This window comes from Aphis gossypii, chromosome 2 (assembly GCF_020184175.1).
Source record: "Aphis gossypii isolate Hap1 chromosome 2, ASM2018417v2, whole genome shotgun sequence".
In the NCBI taxonomy this organism is placed as follows: Eukaryota; Metazoa; Arthropoda; class Insecta; order Hemiptera; family Aphididae; genus Aphis; species Aphis gossypii.
Window position 1 is genome coordinate 36,555,186 of NC_065531.1, and position 23,305 is coordinate 36,578,490.

Below are 23,305 nucleotides of genomic sequence, written 5' to 3' on the forward strand. Positions count from 1 at the left end.
GTCAACAATTATAGTTATCAAGTTAATAAACGATCTATTCATGTTTTACTTTCATACAATAAATATTGTACCTGCTACTTACATTCATTAAAAATGCAATAAAATATTTATCGTAACTTAATAGTGTGATAAAGCAATTTTAGCAGTATTGCTTTACTCACACTGTTATATTAATCTAAAATGAACATTCCATATTAATTTAAATGTTATAATTTCATTTTTCCGGCATTTTGTTCATTATTTAAGATTTGTAAAATAAACAATAAAAACCTAATATTGTCTTAAAAATTCAGTTATTATTTTATGAATTCATTTTTGTTTCAACACATCTAACAAATTTAAAATATAATTTATATTATACGAATAATATAACATTTTTAAATAATATTGTGATCATTCAATTTTAAATTAAAAATTAATTGAATTAAAAATGTATACATTGCCAATTTAAGTATAATTCGAATACAATAATTGTTATTTATATGAATTCATCTTATATTTTCAGTTATACGAAGATTATTGGTGAACAGAAATTAAATAAAATCAGTTCATAATATTTGGTAAGTTATTTAAAATTAACTAATATAATAGCATAATGAATAGACTTGTAATAAAAATGTATAATTTATATTAATTTTAATTGTATGGTATATTTGTTTGAAAACAAATATAATTAATGTTTTAAACTATAATAACTACTAAATACTATTCTTAATTATTAAAGATGACGCGGTTAGTATTAATTTAGCAAATAATTCAAGTTGTACAAAATGAACACATTTTGTAATAAAAATATAAAGGTTTATTAAATGAGGTAAAGTTGCATTATAAAACTAAGTATTAATTACGTAAGTAATTTGAAATCAATGATAAACCTTTTTATTATTAATATAATAGAGAAAAACATCTATACACAAACTTGTATTGTAAATTATTATATCAGTTAATAATATTTGTAACATGAATCACCTAATAAGGGAAGTATAGATTAGATATACATCACGATCTCATGAATCATAAGCTTAAAAATGAACTTTATTCATTTTAATTTTTAATATTTAATAAAACATTAGCTTAATCTAAAATCAATGAAGTAATATTAAAAACAAAGTATAAGATATTAGATTTAGAATAGTAATTTAAATTAACTGCATAAAAAATAAAATTTCAATTTCGTGAACTTATAGAAAATAAATACTTATAATTCTCTATTGTTATTCAACATTGACACATAAATCAAATTAGTCTTTTTACCTTAACTATGTTTCTTTAACAAATAACTCAAATATTTAAGAAAACAAAATTAGTATAGATAGTTTGTCATGTATCGCATATTTAACATTATAAATAAAATTTATGTACATTTTTTTAAAGTAAAATTTAAAAAAAAGTATTTTTATTATTTTTTTAAAATTAATATAGATTTCATACACGTTATATTAAGTAATTCTTTTATTGAAAAATGCTTGACGACATTTAAAAAACTTTAATATTTATTTCTTTTTTTTTTTTTACTTATTTTTGATATTATGTTATCATGCTAATATTGTACTTATCAAACAATTATCAAAATTATTATTTTGTCATACAGCATTTTTACGTATGAAATAAGTACTAATCTTAAGTTTCATTCATCTTTTATTTTTCATTTTGATGGCATCGTATTGGAAAAAGTGGAAAAAGTATTCATTTTATGCATGACTTCTCTTATAGCGAGATATAAACTTTTCATATTACACATTAACTAGTATTCATATTTATTATTTTCTTATACACACCATTCATTGGTTCATACGTTGCAATGTAGGCGGTATGTATAAGTTGCAAAAATAAAAAGTAATAGCTTTTTCATTTCAAAAGTTTAGTTTAGTAATCAAAACAAGTTTACTATTAAAAATACATCAATGTTTTATGATTAAATATTATTTACATTATTATGTTTTTTTTTTTAAGATCTTTTGAAATATTAATTATTTATTAATTTTTAAATTATAACTAAGCCTGGTAAAATATAATGTAAATACATTTTAATAAAGTATAAATTATGATTTTTTAAATATTGCATTAACAACTTTAATATTAAAAACATTAAACTTTCTTGCTGTATAGCTTGTTTTGAGTTTACCTCGTCATTTAGTACTTGAGTACTGCTTAAGTTGTAATGGATGTGTTGAATTTTAATTCAATAATAAATCAGTTTATACGAATAGCGATTCTAAGTAGATGCATATAGTTATATATAAGTTTTTTTTGCTATTAGTAATTTGTTTTTCTACTGAAAATAAAGTGGGTTTGTGGTTGAACTTATTTTTGTCAAAAAAGTATATATATATAATTAATTAATTTCTGTCAGTATTGATGTATCCTACAACAATGGGAATGAGTATTCATGATATAAATAACTTAAAATTAGTTTTGAAAATTAAAAATTGCAATGTAGGTATATGAAAATATAAAGATATGTAGGTAGTGTTAAATAATTTTAATTTATTACAATTAATAATACTTCAATTACAATAAATTAGATAAAATCGTAATAACAAAATAATAAATAAATGAATAAAGCAAAAAAGTGTAACTATATAATATATTCGAAGTTGTTCAACATTTCCTAAATAGGATCGCACAGTTTTATACTTTAAAGCGTGTAGACAGATATAAAATAAACCTAGTAAAATCAATTCATGCATCTCCTCATAATCAGCTCAATTCCAAAAAAATAAAACTTAAAATATTAATAAAAATTATAATATTTTGCATTTAAGGAGTTATTATTTTGAATAAATAAAGATATATTTATCACTAATATTACATAAATTATATGTTGCTAACAAGTTTTTTTTTTTTATTCATGAAAACACAATTGTTATTCAAAATATGAACACAACAATAAACAAAATACATATATATATATATATTTAAAGTGTACCTAATGTATAAAGCTACTTAAACCAATGGCTTAGTTTTAGATGATAACATTATATTATTATCACTATTATTATTATTAATATAGGTACTAAGTATAATTTTTTTAGTAAATGTCTAATAATGCTATTATTTGTATTTTATATAATAATAAAAAATGTGGTATACATAATTAAATACTGTAGGTAATATATGAGATATCCTTACAAAAACCTATCATTAGTATTTAATATAATAAAATTTAAATAAGCTAAAAATAATACAGATATACTAAGAATATTGACTACCTACTTGTTGTACTTTGCTCATTTTGCTACTGTATAATTTAAAGTTAAATAATTGCGTACTTAACTTAATTTTAAACAAAATCCAGTTAAGACCATAATTTCTATGTTATTTTCAATTTTTTTTTTTTTTTTTGTATAATAATCGTGACTTTTACTTGAACTTTTAAAAATTAATGAAATGAGTTCAATATAGGTACCAAATATAGATTTAATCTCTTCTCAATTTAATGGTTTGATTAGGACTTTTATAACACTTTTTGAAACTAAAATATAGTAATCACTCAACGAAATAGCTTTTGAATAAAAAAAAAAAAACAATCATTTTAAAACAATAACACTCATTCCTTCACTACACAGTTTAATTTTATTAAAATTATTAGTTTTAAAATCAATTTTACATATTCTTGTATTAAAAGTACTCAGTAATATGTTAATATTTAACTGCAAAAATTAATTATCAATTGTAACTTGATAGTGGTTAACCAACCACCTTATACCCCACCCTAACTTTTATAAAACAAAAAAATTCTTCTAAAATTGTGACTTAATGATATTAAATGCTTGCTCTTTAAATCTCATAAAAAACTAACTCTAAGATCTCAAACAAAGCTATGTACGATAACTACGACAGTTTAAAATGGATGTTTGTCTCTGATCCAATTGATCTTTGTTCAGATACCTAAACGGTCAAACGTCAAGGACGGTAGAGTGAACGACTGATTGAGATAGTAATCTTGGTTTTCGCAAGGAATAATAAAGTATATATATAAAAAAGAGTTCAACCTAAAACCAAATGTTCGTAAAGTTAGATTTGGCTGACCATATCCCACCAACAGTTTTTTTTGGGGGGGGGAGACGAAGAAACCGCAAACGGTTATCATTCATGACGCGAAAATCTTCACTACAATGAGAATGAGGAGTAAACGAGTATTATTTGTTCACGTCAGTTTTGGAATCTCCAAAGACAAGTGCAAAAGTTTTTGTTTAAAGTCAGGGTACAATTTTTAATGGATATATAAAGAGTAGGAAACGTCGTGGTAATCTTGACCAACAGAATTCTGTTTCTACTACCACTACTACAACTAATACTACTACTATGCAACACCCAGCGAGCTTAAAATCCCACCTCAGTGAGTGAAATATGGGCTAAACGATGTGCCCTGCAGGATTAACGGAGCATAATTAATTGTGTTTGGAATTTACATCACCCTAAGGCGCCGTCATTTACAATCCAGTTTTTTTTTACCATTCTTATTATATGCTCATCCCGCTATTCCGGGTCCAGGACGAACTGGACTCGTTTAATACGAATATTCCACGAGTTCAGACGGATAGTAATGAATATCATCAAGGTGTGAGTAAGTAACGAGCACACATAACAATTAATGTCGACAACCCAAGGTATATTATACTATAGGTATAGTGGAGCAGCGAGAATAATTTATACAACTAATCATTCTTTGTTATAAAAGATAAAACCTGCAACAGCAACACATAATTTTTCAACAAATGTAACTATCAAACACTTTAAAAATCACTCAGTTACTAATAAATACTTAATTTTAAATTTCAAAATGAGGATCATAATATAATATTATGTATATACATAATGCAATGACTATAACAAATAGTAAAGATAAAAGAGAGGAAATAAAACTACTGTACCATAATTTTTATACCTACTTATATTTGAACAATTATTTATAAATATAGTAACATTTTTAAAAACTGTCTTTATATTTCTGTCACTATCGAATAAAAACTGCCGATTAATTTAGACAATACTCACTTAAGATTATTTTTGTTTTTACTATATTCTGGAGTTTTTCAGTAATATCAATATTTATTCTACAACCTATTCGTTAAAAAGTGTGTAAAAATAAAACTGTGTATAGCTTTTAATCTTATGTCAATAGTATAGTATCTAATAAAATAACTATTATTAATTATCTACGACAAATTGACATAATAATACAATATGGAAACATATTATATACGTATGAGTATACAGCAGTACGTCGAGCGTCATTCACAAACCTAAAAATTTAGGTACTAAAATACAAAAAATTGTGTAACTTTAAAATTACTATTTTATTATTATTACTTATTTTTAATTTATTATGACATTAAATAATATTTAACATATTTGTAGAGTTCACCAGTCAAACAAAACTGTATACAAATCATTATTTGCTAATTATTAAAATTTAAAGAGTAAATTATAAATTTAATGTATTTCACTATTTTTGTAATTATAACTCCAACATACTATCCAAGTTCACCAAAAATAATTCTATGCATAGTATTTATTTTTTTTTTAAAACAAGATTATATTCTTAATAAAACTATACGTTCATTTGATTATTCTTGGATGGCCAGTTTTCTTCGTAATGCGAAAAGTAGAATACATCGGTATAAGAAAGATAATAACATTAACACAATTATCTATATCTCTTTGTGCAGACAAATTATCTTTAGTAAAAAACTACAGCAACAAAAGTATACAAAATATAATGTAACCTATTACACGAATTACCTTTGCAATTTGTATTTCTGAGTTACATTGCAATTGTACAATATATTATATTATGAATATCGTACAGCGCAAATCAAAAAAAAAAACATTCAATATTTTATAATGGATTTTCCAGGTTCTATAATAATGATTTAATCATTGTTCCAAAATATTTTTAGGGCACAAATTTAAAACTTTGTTGAACATCACCAAGCTGATAACTCACATATTTTTTCACGCCAAAGAAAAATTGTTGAGTATTAGGATTCAGTAAAGTCGTTGCCTTAATGTTTTCCACAATTCGTTTTATTTTTATCTCATCCTGTCGGATTTAGTTTATGTCCATGTTTTTCGATTTGTTTTATTTTTTATAAAATAAGTAGGTAGATGTCAAAACTAGCATTTTAAGTAGCTGTGTGTGTGTATATCGCTTTTTATACATCATTTGAAAATAAATTCAGTTACATTCACTTAAAGGATATATCCATACTTATTTAAGTATTTATAATACCAACAAATATCCGTATACCAACATACTAATTATATTTAAACTGAAATTATACTTGTATATATTTCGTATATTTGTTTTTACAAACTTTTCGGACTTAATTTTAACTATTATCCGAATAATTATTCCGATCTTGTTTTGAAGTATAAAATTAGAATCAGTTTTCTAACACCGTAGAGACACGTATGAACAAATAAATATACTTTTCTATTAATCTTCCACATATAATATTACTCATTTGGATATAAATTTAGATTATTGTACGGATTATAGATATGAATATAATTTAACGACAATTATTGTATTATATAAACAGAGCCTTCCTATACATAATTAAAGTCACAAAAAATCATATCACGTCCATGATACAGAACATTCGTAAATTGCATTTATATCATAGTGTTATTGCAATATTATCACAATTATTATAATCATAAAATTGTGTTATTTATCTATATTAAATGTAAATACTAAAATCCTAAATCTACTAGAGCGTCTATTAAATAGATTTAATTACAAATAAAACATATTTACGACATACGTAATACTATATTATTCAATAAAATAAAATACAGTACTTACTTAAAAAATGTATTTATATTGTATTTAATACTGTATGAAATATTATTTAACTGTGAATTAATTTTGATTTTATTCCACAGACCTATACTACCTATCTGTGAATAACAACACTTAAAAATGTTTTATTAATAAAAATAACAAGGTAATGTTATTTCAAATTTGTAATTTTAATGCAATCAACAATCAATTACTAAAAAATAAATATAGATAATACCTCGGAAGTTAATAATCTCGAATTAATAATTTATGTAATGTATTCAATCAATATTGAGAGAGTATCAGTTACTCACTTGATAGTTAATATTAATCACCTATAGTGACTTAATGGGAAAAAACAAAAATAATTATATATTTATACAAATATACATTGGCCTGTTCCATCAAACTTTTATATGAAGGCGAAATCATCTAGGAAAATAAAATAAATATGCATATTTGCAGACAGGAATTTTTCTTCAGTTCGACAGCTATCCATAGTAATGAGTCAGGACAGAAGTTCTGGTCTTTAATAAAAGTTTTCGACTATCGGACTAGAATCGTCCGGATATATTATATGCAAAATCGATTTTATTTTCGCAGTGCACGAAAACTTTTTACATATCTTCCTATGGTAAATTATCCAAAGAACATCTGCATAACCATAAAGCCCTTTTGTTCGACAATATATTTGCTTCAAGTTTCGCTTGACTTCTATCAGATATGAAATAGCCTTTAAAACAGCTAGACTAATAAATGATGTTAAATTATTCTCATCACACATTTCAGTTTAGTATAAATATTATAAATATATACAATACCTATCTACTAACTTCGGTTTAAAATCATATCTGTACATAGTATTTTCATTATTGAATATTGACAATATTTCGATTTCTAATTTTTATCAGTATATATATTATATACGTATATGTTATAAGTTAATTAGAATTTATTGTATATTCCTATGTATTATTTTCTTTACCTACTGAACAGCTGTTGTATAATATAAATAATAAATATAGAAATCTATAATGTTGTTGAGTTAGGCAAGTATAGCTTCAATCAAATTACAAATAAAATAGTGACCTATGATAACTCTAGAGCATCTAAAATTCTTACCATTCACGTAAAAAATAATTTGTATTACAAATTGTTAAATTGTATTAATAATTTCCTTAGCTTAATCTCAAGGATGCTTTTTTTATTTTATTCATATTATGCGATATTATATAGTTAAGTATCTCTGAGTATTATAATTTATAAAAAGTATTTGGCAAGTACAAGTATAATATGTAGAATTTTAGAGTGACTGAAAAAATGATAAACCTATCATTGTCTCGTCTCAAAAGTCTTTAGCCTATACAGCTATACGTTAAGTTTAACAAGTTTCCGGACAACACCTTAGTAATGATGGTAATCAATGCTTCGACGCATGTAACAGAAATAACCCCAAGCAATTACTAGAGTTTGGTACTTACTAAGTATTCATAAATTAATGCAATTACACAAATGACCTGGTCCCTTTAATCTGCTCGTCAATGTCCAAAATACATCAACAACGCACGCGAAATTACCTACGTATACTATTGATGTATGTTCATTACGACAGTATAATGTCTAATAACTTACCAATAGTATGTTAATTTTGTGAAATTTAGTAATTTCCTGTTTACATAATAGGGTAATTGTAATTACTTGAAAGCTTAAGCTACCGAAAACTCAATCAAGACAACTAAATATATGATAATGTATAATATTATATTATATTATTATATTTTAATTAAATTATTCGATATAATATAAAATATAGAATATAATACATTATAATTTACTATAAATATTTATAACATATTATATTCACTTATATAACTCACAATCTAATAACATTAAAGATAAATCAATGGTATAAATAGATAATAGTATCTTAAAGAAAATCATTACCTTTTTTACGTATATTAATAATAATATACGAATAATTTTAACAAAATAATTAACATTGTTATTTATCTTTAAATAAGTAATTTCGTCCACATTTTAAATTAAAACTTATTGATTTTATATATTTATTAGATTTTATGGTTTAAGTATAAACTACTTACAAAGAATTATCTCATAGAATAGAGGAATGACTCCGCTCACAGTCTGAAAGAGAACAGATAACTATGGATTATAAATTATCAATAGTAGACAATTTATGAATAATATTTTTTTTTGAATTTTATTTTTATTTTATTTTTTGGATTTTGATGTTTTTATTACTACCTATATAAATAATTCTCTGGCTTCATCATGCTGATTGCATTTAATTGATATGATATCAACTTTAATTATTTGATATTCCACATCTGTATTAACTGTAAAACTACAAAACTGAAAATACATTTTTAAATACGTGGTATTGAAATATAGAATCAATTGATGTCATCTCATATCATGCTACCACTCCTATTTTACCATTATCCAATGTGCTTGTTATATTGTTATGTATACAAATTGTAAATATACCATTGTTCTTTTTTGATGAAAAAAATAAATAAATAAATACGCAAAAAAATTAAATTGTAAAAAAAAAATACAAGCTGATTTATTGGCTTATCGCAAATATAGCAAAAATTGGTTGAGTTATTTAAAACGTAACTGCAGAAACATTTATCCTATTTATTCATTTTTCCTTCCTTTACTCATAAAAATAAGCTTCTGTCTTACATCTACAGTATTTTATTAATTATTTTCGGATAAATTAATTAATAAAAAAAAAAAAAATGATGATGACGTGATATTATATCAGAATTATCCGGTTGTTGCGTCTTAAATGGCCGAAGAGAAACGGTGAAAAAACCTTACCATCCTTTTACCAATGACGATGGAGATCCAATGAGTTTTCGTCACGTCCGCGAAAATATTGCAGCCATAAAAATAAACTATTATTACAGTTACTGCCGTAGCAACGTATACTGGACCTGAGATTTTTACGACCGAAAAATGGATGCTCCTTTACTAGACGCAAGCTTAATAAGTTTCTTATTGTAAATAAAAAAAAAAACTTTTCACCTTCATATAGAATCCAAAAATTTCACCTCCTCGTAAAATAGCTAAACATTAATAAATATTTTTGATAGTCAATTGGAACTTAAATTAAATGAAATTTTTATTTTATTTTTTTATTTATTTTTTTAGGAGCACACATAAATCACTAACAACACGGTATAGGTAACATCAGTTTAATAATAATAATATATTTTAACTAATATAATAAATTATGTAACTAAAATAAATGTATATTTTTTTGGATTATTGAATGATAAATCAACTGATATTTTATAGAAGAATTCATTACAGTTGTAACGCAATAACAACAAAATTCACATGTACATTTTTTATTTAAATTTATTCGTATATTTATTCCATTTTAATGAAACATTTTTAAATACAAACGAGTATCACAAAGAATTGTATACCTTATTAATATAAAAGACATTTTAGTGAACTATAATAATTATAATAATTGGTTAAATTTTCGTCATTCATCCTTAAATATATATTAAAATATTGTGTAGACCAAAATTATTTTAGTTGGAAATTTAATATGTCTTTTATACAACATTATAGATATATTTAGAATCAAAATTGTTACATTACATTTTTCTTCGAAGTTACCATACAAATGGGTTTTAAATTACAAACAATTGAAACAATTCCAACTGAAAATTTTAGCATTTTTGTACTTTTATACAGAATGATTACGAAAATGCCATGATCGTTATTGTGCGTTTGACGTTTATATCTTTTTCTCTTAGCTGCCTAACCGTTATTCTGTTGGCAATGTTTCAGTAAAAACATATTTTCTAAGCACAATCGTTTTTTTTATACTATCGATAATAAATTATAGACTAAAATTGCCAGCAAAATGACCTTTGTATAGACTTTATCATATTTAATATATCATGCAATAAGCGACAAATATACAAACTTTCAAAGCTATAATACACTAAAATAAACGCTGATATGTATTTATCGTCTGCCATTCAGTATATATATATATAGTTACTAAATCCCTAAGATTATAAACTAAGTAACGTTCAGATAGGTATACATATGGTAAGTACCTATGTGTCCCGTTTTAAATGGACCAATCCGGTTTTTCGGTTCTCTGACCCGTTATTCCCGGCGAAAAATTGGGACACTAGAATTTATACTATTATCAGAAATTAGGCTAAAAATAAAAAAATCGTATGATGTTGACGAATAATTTTTATAACCTATATAATATTCTACAGTAAGAAAAACTTTTTTCTGATTTTCACACTTATAGTGCACCAAGACAGACAACGGGAGAATAATAATTAAAGATAAAATTAATATCGCGACCAATGATATAATATTTTAATCGTCATGATACAGCAATCTGCGACAATACTTTATTCATAATATTACATAAATATTTTAAATATTTAGCTTCTAAAAGAAGCTTCTAGAAAGGCATTACTCAATAAAGCTATAATTATTATTATTATCATTATTATTTTTTTTTTTTTACTTCAAATTTCTGTCAGTGTCGTCAGTAATTATTATTCAAGTCCAACTTTGAATATTATCATAACACCAGAATTCTTCCATCAGTTATTCAATTATTAAAAGGCTTAAATTAGCAATAAACTCCAACTGCATCAGCTATTTTAGTTTTTTCAGTACTTAAAATAAGATTTAGGTCTTATTTTCTAAAAATAAATCTACTCACAAAGTTAAAAGTCAATGAATTTTTACCACCCCAATATGGATTCCCAAAACAAAAATAAAAAATAAAGTAAAAATACATATTATTATTGTAAAATCAATACGTTCATCACTTTGTTCGAAATCTAATATTGAATTTTGGACGAATATGCTATTAATCAGCTGTAAATATTTTAAGTTTATATAAAATAGAGTAGAGTAACAAGAATGGCGATAAAAATATTGATCCATTACTTTGTTCATTTAAATTTAAATATTTATTAAAGAACTCTAGTACTTAATAATATAAACATAGACTATAATGTCTTTCAAAAAAAAAAAAAAATCCTATTTTACAATACCATGAGGGTTTACTTTTAAAATAACCATCTTAGTGTTTATATAAAACATAATAGGTATATATATATGTATGTATTTATTATCTTGGACATTATTGTTATCGCACCAATTACCTAGATTCGTATAAAATAAGTTGAAGATATATTTGTATTAATTAATTAATTACTTTAATGTTTAACATATTATTATGTTCGTTAATCTATTAACCTTGTTAACTCACATTTTTGGTCATAATGTACAAATGGTACAATACATTAACTACATTTTCCTCTCTTGGACATCCCCAAACTTCTATTGACTATCGTATATTGTACATACAAAAGAACCATATACAGAAAGTCTCACGGGAAATATATCATAAAGTTAATCGATTTTAATACGTACCGTTGGACGTATGTATTTACAGATTTCGGCAAGCTGAAATACAATATAATGGCATATTTTTTTTAATGTTAGTTTTTTTTCTGTGTCTCTTTTAAAAATGACTTTGATGTGTTCTCGACATTTATACATCACGAAACCAGTAAAACATTTACAATAATAATTATAAAACCGTTTAGACTCTAAATGGATATAAGCACTTAGCTTTGTAGAGAATTTCAAAGCATTCTTTTTGAAACCGTTTATAAGTTTTCATCATACTTTCATTCATATTAAAGCTAATGTATTTGTTATAAAGCTTTTAAAGTGGGATAATAGCCGATAGTGTAGAATAATGCCATATTTTATTTCTCTATAAAACACATACTATTTGAATTATTCCACTATTACGAACACGTACGATACTAAGATCATAACAAAGATTATTTTAGTAAATTTCACGATAATTGTGTTTACTCGCAATATGTTTAGGTTCTACGTGAGTACATATTATAACGTATCATATTTAATTTATTTTAAACACTTTAAATGTTATTTAAGACTATTAACTAAACAAATTGAATAACTTTTAGAAATAAATTAACATAAAATTAAATTAAGTAAATAATTAACTGAATCACATTGATCAGTTAAATTTAAAATAGTTATTATACTTAATAAAAAATCATTATTTATAGGTATTTTATTTATTTATTAAATAACTTTGTATCGTAAAATTTTCCACAGTGAGAATTTTAATTTCCGCACAAACATATTAATATATTATTTTGACTGTAAATCACTTTACAACGATACCCAGTAAATAGAACGTACCTATTTAATGACGCGTATTTTTGTCACGGGTGCTGTTGACGGCCCATGACGATTAGTTATCGGATACAGTTTTCCGCGTAATTTTTATCGCATCATATATTATATACGTTAGAATATTACTAAATTAGTACTTAAATTATATTTGAATTATAAATACAATCGTTCAAGCAGAAATTAAATCTGAAAAGTTATTGCATAAGCCTTAATACAAATATTAATAAAAGCAATGTTCATTGCCTCCACATACATTTTTCAATGATTCTCAGTAATCTGTAACAAGATATTCATGATAAATAAATAATAAAAAATGTATTAAATACCATTTAAATTGCAATTTTCAAACAATATAGATTATTTTTTATTTTATTAACATAAAGAAATACTTTTATATTATAAATTAAAATATAGTCCATGATTTTTAAAATATAATAATAATCAAAAGCAAAGTCAAGTACAATTTGAGTATTAAAAAAAAAGGTTGATGTCGTATCCGGCAAGCATATTTATAGAGCTATTTAATTAATCTTCGAACAAATTATACAATAAAATAAAGTAGTAAAAGAAATAGAGCTGTAATAAAAAAATATTTAGAGCTTTGAAAGATTATGACATATAATAAGACATAAAAAGTATTATCGCTTAGCATATTTGTTATAAATGTTAATTTCATTCCAAATCACTTTAATTATTACATACGTTAAGTATAATTCATTTGAAAAAAATGTCTAAAATGTTTTGCATTCACTCGTAAATCAAATACGTTATAATATATTAAGTTTCTAAAAACGCTATAGCTTACTTTAAAAAACAATAAACATACAATTGATTTATTTATTATTCTAAATACTAGACAACAGTTAGAAAAAAAAAGTTGATGTTGCATCAATCAACAAATGACCGAACGATGATAGAATGACTTGAAGTTTAATTAATAGTAGACAATGAAATACTTCTATATCAGAGTTGAAATAAATGTATTCGAATAAACACTAGCTAAAAAATAATGCAGAGACATCATTTCTACGAGTCAAAAAATAATAAAACGTTAACTCAACTGATGTGAAAGTATTCATAATACTTGAGGAAAAGTACATTTGAAAATAGACTCTTTTATAATATTATATTGAATCTCTCTTCTGGTGAATGATAGTCACTCGTTCAGCTAGTAACCTTAAGCGTATACATTTTCCATAATTTCTCTCTCATAAGTCCTAATTATTTATAGTAAAAATAATTCAATGATCAATAGCAGATCTCGATAATGTGAATATGGTCATAATGACTAATTGTTATTATTAATTTATAAAACCTTCGTGTAAGTATTGTAAGTATTTAATACTAACTGCTATGACGTTATAAATTTTTAATTCTCATAAATTTCCAACCGTCTTGCTGCCAATAGTTTTAAGTTTCGGTTAATTGCCAATAATAAAAATAATAAATGATTGAGTACCGTTATATAGTTTCTTAACTCGATATACTAATAAGATAAGTCTTACACGATGTATACGTAACCTTATCCATTCAATATAATCAGCTCTATTTTTCCAATATCATTGTAAAAACAAAAAATAATACCTAAAAATGTAATTCTTTTACAGTTTATAATATTATATTTTGACGGCGTACCAAACCAACAACTTCTTAAATACCTAATGTTTGATGAGTAATTTGTGTTAAAATAATAATAATAATAAAGAAACACCGCTACTTACCAGACAAATTTATCATCAATCTCAGTGAAAATTTGGCAACGACACCACGGCAGTATAGACTTAATGGTTCTTTACCAAGCCAAATGGTTTTATAGGAAATGTGTCATTATTAAATTATTATTACTTTACAGTATAAAAGAGATACTGGCCACTTGTAATTTTTTTAGTGTTAATTAAAATTTTTCAACATTATTATTATTAGAAAGGTATTATAAAGATTATAGACAGTGACGTGCCTCGGGGGCGTGAGAGGTGTGTGTTTGATACCCGTAACCACTGAGGCGCCCAAAAGCTTTTTATAATCCAAGCAATACCGCTGAAAGTTAGTCATAAATTAATTCATATTTTTTTCACGTTCAACGCTAGGTTTATGGTCTCGATATCAATAATATTACCCTAATTTCCGGTGTCAACTACCGGTTGACAAATATAATGGTAATATTGACTAGTGATGAGATAACATTTTGAAATCTATTGTAAGCGAGATTTTGTCTCAAGAGTATAAAGATATAATTGGTTTTTATTTTTGTTTATTTTTAATGTTAGTATTTATTTTTTCTCTAAAACGATGAAGTTGTTGATCGTCGATAACAATAATATACCATAATATTATTATTAGACATACCTAATTAATTTAATAATACAAATTAATGTCAATTGGAAGGAGTTGTTAAACTTTATTTTTAAGTTTAACCCAACATATGACTATGATAGTGTTCACATCATATTGTATTAATACAGAAGTTATATGGATAACCTAATAATTTTTCATTGGAAATTATTTGAAATAACTATATTTATAAATAAATAAGACTTGTTTAGTATAATCATGTCTATCAACACTTTTTGTCAACAATTTGAATTATATTAATAACATATACTTATAATATAGTTCTATAGAAATATAAATGTACCTTATACTATATTGATTTTATAATTATTAATTATTATAAAATATAATACAGATTTGATACATTTCTGAGTTCAACCTGGCGAGTAGCATAAAATGTATAATAATTATTACTTCTGTTTTTGTCAATATAATACACAAAATATATTCAAAAAATACTTTTTTCCTGTCTAGATATCTCTCTTAGAATTTTTCGTACATACCAACAAAAATGTTTAATGTGCAAAAAAAGGTAAATCTAACGAATCACTCTCCTCTAATCTTATGTTATCTCCTTATATGTATAGGATGTACATATTTGGTAGAAAAGACGGGGGTTCTAAAAATGGTTCTTGGTATCGGGATCTGATTATACTAGACAAGGCATTAATTATAGATATCATAAAATGTGTTATCATGGTGCTCAAGCAAGGTCGTAACTAATATTATCATAAGAAAAAAAAATAAATTTTCATCAAAATACTAATAATCGTGAAATTGTTTTTGCCGCAAAAAGTAAACTGTTGAAATAAGGGTAGAAAACGTAGGAAAAAAATGAATTTGAGTTACGTGTTCCTGTGGATTACTATTATTACATACCTACATATTAAGTGACATTGGATTTATTAGCAAATAAAATATACTTATTGCCTTTATAACAACAATACCTACTTGTTTACTATAAGTACGATACTGTGTTTTTGAAAGCGGAGACCATACCTATGATTTTGGCGTGTTGGCTTCAAATACATACCTGATTCCGCAATATATTTTTCGGTAAAATTCGTATATTAGTTTACCGTGAGTTAGGTCGAAACATTGTTGTCCGCAATATTTTGAGCTCATCTCGCCATCGGCACCACTTTCAAAACTAATACGAAACGTTATGTAAATCCTCGACTGCCAGAGTTGTCTCTAAAACAAGGGAGCTTCCGTAGATTAGTTTTGGTCTGTTCGTTTAGACATGGACATAGGAACGGGCACGGGTGTTGGTGTTGTGACTCAGAAATTATTAAAGTTCGGGCAGTTTTCACGGGCGAATTTCCTTTGTCATACTTTAATAGGGACGTTTAAAAAAAAACCATTAATAAGTTGCTGGAATAATTATAGAACAAAAGATTCGACCGACTTACATTAATACCTTTTTATTGCGTTTTGTTTAATTTTCTAAATTGTTCTTCATGAAATTCCACATTAAGTATTCGTCTGACGCCGAAAAAAAGCAATAATCAGCCGGTGTTTTTCTCCAGATACTTTCAGAATAATTTTTTCCACTTTCATGTTTCATCTCATCATCGAAAAAGCAACCTGTAAAAATATAAATACAATTCTTGGCAAGATTAAAAATAGAATATCTAAAATTATTACTAAGTTTACGAGAAATATATTATGTTGTGTATGAATAATAGTATTACTTATATAGAAACTAGACATAACGTATATAGTTTTTTAAAATGAATTGTATATATTAAATTAATCTATTGCGATTCCGAATGGTTGAATCAAACATAATATATTAAAATTAATAATGAACAAACAAAAATTGAAATAAATAACTTCACAAAATTAAAGTTAAAAATGAAATAATTGAAATAATAATAAATTTTAATGAAGTCTTTACACGAGCAACATTTAACAAACACTAAAAACAGGACTCACTTTTCCCCCAATATTCCCAAATTATTAATACATAATATTTCATTATATTAATTTATATTTATAAAATGATGATAATATTATACATTTATGCAATATAAACTAATATTTCTATTAATCATTTGTTTGTTGAGCAATGCAGAAGTATAAAATCGTTTATATTTTAAATGTTCTATAAAATGCATTAAACTTTTTATGATTTATGTAATGTAAATATTGTTAATATTACAATTAACTAATTTCAATAAATGTACATATCTTTTATATTTATATCATTATGTTTAACTCTAAATATTTATATTATTCCGAACAAAATATTAACAGATTTAGACTTGTGTTGATTTAATAAATAACATTCTACAGTATTTCAATGGACAATATTCAAGTTAAGCTATTCAATCATCAATTTAATATTAAAATTCAATAATATAAAATAATATCAACATAATTTAAATATTGATATACATCGTGCGAGTACATAAAAATGTAATCATTATTATTAAACTTATATTTTAAATTTAAATTAAAAAACCTATATTAGTTATTAAATACTCTTATAAAAATAATCTCAATTCTTATATGAAGATATCACATTTTCATAAATTGATTGTTGAAAAATTGTTTTACGTGGTCAAGGGCAATATTAACCACATGGATTACTTAAAAATCAAATTTTTACCTTTAAAATAAAGAAAAAACTTTCACCGTGTACACCGTGTAACATCGTTTTTATTTTTCAATATTGCTAAAACAAAAAAGTTTTTATTGTTTTAAAATACATTATTTTCATATTTTTTAGAATTGAATAACTTTTTTGCAAATGCGATACTAAAATAATAAAATTGATGTTGGACAGTTAAAGTTATTTTTTGTTTCTATGAAAATTTAATTATTATTTTTATCAATAACTACAAGCCTTCTTAATTCTTTTCCACGCAAACCCATTCTTTGATAATTTATCTATATTATCTTATTAATATTACTATCAATATTAATGACCTAATATATCTTATAAGTAACCAAATTTAACATTTTTAAATAGTATAGTAAAGTACCTATTACTTAAAAACTATGCATTTTTGAAAAATTATTTGTAAAATTCTATTTAAGACTATTTAGTATTTCTAAAATAATGTAATTATATTCGGTAACTAATTAATGTTGACTAATGTCTAAATCAGTGGTTTTCAAACTTTTATTATACACGGCACACCGTAAACTTAAAAAAATGTTCACGGCACACTGACTGTTTTTTAGATGAACAAAATTGTTTTGAATTAATTATTAATTTATTTTCTTATATCACAATTCAATGCAATCGGTAATTTATGGGAAAACCGCGGCACACTAAGTGGATACTCGCGGCACACTGGTGTGCCGCGGCACCCAGTTTGAAAACCACTGGTCTAAATACTTAAAATAAAACTCCAATACTCTTTTAAAGTTGAAGTATTATTTTATTTTTGTATGTTCATTTTTTTAAGCTTATTTCATATTAAAGTAATGATTGCTATAAATAATTTTGTTATTTTAGATCATCCACAATAAATAATAAAACAAAAAATATTTTTTTTACCCTGGTGAAAAAAAAATATTAAAAATTAAATCGTTGATATAATGTTCTGTTATGGATATAGAGCAATGTGAGTTTTTACCAGTAAACAAAGTTCATGCAAATTATGGTTTTTTGAAAATATATACACACATACACATTAGAGAAAGAAACGTTTTCACATATACATCCTTCCCTTCGTACTTTGTAATATTATATTTATAGCAAATTTATATTCAATCTCTTTTTTCTACATTTTTTTAACGTTAGTATAGAATCTACATAAATTACGTCATGTGGTGTTTGTGGACGTTTATACCCATCGTTGTGCACGTTCGATGTTCTTTTACCAAAAATAAAAAAAATGCCAATGACATTCAATATTTCAAAGACCCATTTTCTGTATATTGTATACTAAATGTGGCCTAGTATTGAAAATATACAGCAATTGAATAACATTTTGAAAACATTTTGAATCATTATTATAAAATAATAATAAATAAATATTACAACAAATAATGATTTAAATTTTCAATGAAATGATACTATAATTAAATATATACCAGCTTTTTATAAGTAAATAGTTAGTTTACCTAAAAAAGTTCAGACATTACTATATCTTATAAAACGGGATGTGTGAAAATGTAGACGATTAATAATTTATTAATTAAACATTTATGTTTTACGTATCATTAAAGTTAGTGTTGTTGTATAGTAAGTTTATTCTATAAAAATGTAAGTAACTTGCAAAAAAATGTTTTATTTGTACTTTATAAAATAAAAAATGTATTAAGGACATTCTCTCAATTCATTTAAATACTTATCATATACGACTGAAAGATACTGAGGTTTACACTCAAAATGTGTTTCCTGGTCCTATAATACTTATTTTGGCAAGTAGACAACGTTTATACAATTGAATAAACGGTTCAACATTTGTGTGCCACGACTTAAAATAACTTATAATAATGTTCTTTGGTGAAAAAAGTTTGAGAACTACTGGCCTTACTTCTAACTATACCTAACCGCTAACTTGTAAATAATTTTACAATATTGTATGGTTATCTATAGTTAAGTGCAATTGTTTAAGAGCCCTTTCCCTAGGCGTAGTTTACATTAAAAGTTGGTCATATACTCAAAAGTTCAAAAATAAAATTTCAAGTTATAATAATCTAAAAAATATTTTAGGAGGTTTACCATAAATATTAATTAGCAACGATTATTCTCCACTTCAAACTTCCAAGACTAATTTATAAAATAATTGGTATTAATGACTTGGATTTGTTTAATGTTATATAAACATTAAACAAATTCAAAAGAGGAAAAAATAATTTTAGGACAAAAAAATTATATAAATAATATATATAATTATTAGATAATGTAAAAACAACGTTACTATAAATAAATTAGCAATGGCATCTATTTAATGTTAAACTACATCAGATAATAATTGCACAATTTATATTGTTTTATGTATCCTATAAGTACTACATATTATTTATATATAATTTATTATATTTTGAATAATTTTTTTTTTATTTACCTATTTACTGTGTTCTAAATTATTATTAAATAATTTGGATGAGCTCAAAAAAAGATTCAAGTAATATATAAATAATAATTTGCAAATATATCTTTTATATACTTCATTAATTTATGATCTATACATATATATTATATTCAGTAAGAAATAAATAGAAACCTTTAGGTAAATTTTTAATATCGCTAAAATTGTGTAAAGTTAAACTTATAACAGCATCTCTACAGTCAACACTAATAAATCCTATTTGCGAAGTCTCAAAAAATTATAATTATGACATTTATATGTCAATGGATTTTACCAAAAACGTTATTTAATACGAATTTATGATATTCATAGTATATCTAATAATATAAAAAACTTACTATTCATATAAATCTTAAATATACTTATTAGACGAAAATACTTATTGTTATACTCAAGAGAACCACAAAAATATTTGTTATTGACAGTAGTAAAAAAAAACATACACATTTATTTTATAATGTTAACTTAACTTTATATACACTTTATTTTTATTATATTACGATAAAATTTATAACTGTAGTCTGCTGAGAGATTATACAGGGAAATTTAACAAACTCGGTATGTATAGGAATAGTGTATAAATACTAAGAGGTAATGAACAATAAACGGTCCAAATGGGCATCGTGTGCATGCACAAAGTCGTTAAGATAACTGTATGATTACCTGAAGTAATATTATTTTCGTTAGATTTTAAATGGTATGGAAAAAAGTGATTATTTTTAATATGTCTGTTTTTTGAAGTAAAACGAATCATACTAATATTTATTAATAATTCTAGAGATGAGTCCACAAAAAATATTCACGATTGAAAATAATTAAATTCTATCAACAAAGTATTTAATATTAAGAGTCAACCCCTTTTGAAAAGTATATACTCTAGTATGTTATTATGTACATAATATCATCAATAAAATTATACATAAATATATAACTTCTAAAATAAAAAATGTGATATTGTTACTAATTAAAATATAACGAAGTAACATTTTTAAACAATTCATAGAACTTAAAATAAATATGACATTATTTTTCATTATAATATCATTCATTTTTCAGACATTTCAAATTTTTAAATTCACACTATACTAAAAAAAAAAATAAAGTAAAATAGTTTTATAAATATTTTTTTAACTATGTATACAATGATAAATATTAAATACTTATATTAATTTATGTATTTTATAATTTTGATCAGAACTTATTACTGAGTTTAAATTTAAACAACATCGATTATTAACTGGCGATATTAACATGATAATTTCAATAAATGCGATTTTATAAAAAAAATTCATACTTTAAACGCTATTAACAAATTAGAGTGATAGTATTTTTGTTATTTTTTTAATTTATACATAAATATCTTATGAAAAACTTTATATTATATATTAAGTGACTTAAATACAATTTAAAATACTTTTTTTTTTTTTTTTTTTTTGATTTAAAATATGAATATTTACAATCTGTACAATAAATAATGAATACAATAAACAAATTTGATGGGTAAATCACCTAGTGGCAACGCCCCATAAAAATACCTTAAAATAAAAATAAATAAAATAAAATACAATCAAAATATATTTTGAAAATTATTTCAAATCAAATGAATTGTATTATGAATATTCGGCGAAAATATCAATTCTCTAGGTAGGTATAGTTATTTATTTTTAAATTCAAAAAAATACATGAAAATTTTTTGACAAAAACTAGTTTTTTATTAATATATCAGATTTTTCCCAAAAGTACCAATTGGATCCAATTGTCTACCTAAACCACCCTTAAAGTCTAAAATCGAATTATTTTTACTACATCAAAAAGTGATAAAAAGCCACATGATTATAAAATCAATCTATTTATTGCTTCCCTCAGAATCTATAATAAATAATAATGTGTTAAATGGTTTTATTTGATTCATATAAACATTATACATAATTTAATAATTTTTATTGTCATTAACCATTAGGTAATTATAATTAATAGTTTATTTATTGATAACATAATTATCGAGTTTCAGTGTTGTTTTTGAAAAAAAAATAAAAAAAAAAATAGCGATATTATAGTAAAGTTCATTTTATTTTTAACTTAAAAGTAATGTAATAAAAAATAAAAAAATAAAATCAAGAATTATTCAATTACAAATTGTATACATAATATTCTTAAAGTAGTTGAATTACAAAAAAAAAAGTAAGCAACTTCTCTGACATTCATAAAAAGTGATTTAAAACAAAAACCAAATTTCATAATAATAAAATTTTGTATTTTAATCAACTTGGTACCTATCTATATTGTTATTATAATTTTAAAATTATGATTTCGTTCAATGAGTAGAATATGATTACTTAATTAAAGTATATTAATTATAATTACCTTAAAAATTATCATAAGACATACCAAATTAAAGCATATAGAACTAATTTTTAGTGAATGTTTCAAGAAAATATATCAAAACAACGTTTAAAAGAAATAAAAAAAAGTAAACCTTTATTTCAAAACTTTTATCACATAAACAAAAACTTACTAAATTAATAAGAAGTTATGTTTCTAGACTGTGTTAAATTCCAATGTAAACTGTCTAGTAAAAGCCTAAAAATTTTTTAACGTATGGTTATATTTAAACCTTTATACATTTGAAGTAAATACAGATTTATGCTGAAGTTAAATGTACATTTAAACTTTTTGAATGAAACCATACCTTCAAAAGCATAAAAGGAAATGATTTATTATTTTAGTATCATCAGTACAGTGTAATCAAAGTCGTTTAAATTAAAATAGGAACTTAAACATTAAATAGATGTTATTCGTTAACATAATTAAATTAAGTTTGAATAAAATAAAATGATATAAAGCATTAAAGGTTTCTTATTCA

The 23,305-nt window shown here is 23.7% G+C and overlaps 1 protein-coding gene across 5 annotated transcripts in view; it reads left to right on the top strand.

Moving 5' to 3' along the window:
* LOC114130344 (uncharacterized) overlaps positions 1–23,305 on the top strand; it is a 282,938-nt gene that overhangs the window by 178,480 nt on the left and 81,153 nt on the right. For all 5 annotated transcript variants that reach the window (XM_050199052.1, XM_050199051.1, XM_050199050.1 and 2 more), the window contains one exon: positions 506–560. The gene's annotated coding sequence lies outside the window, so the exon portion shown is untranslated. The remainder of the gene's footprint in view (positions 1–505; positions 561–23,305) is intronic.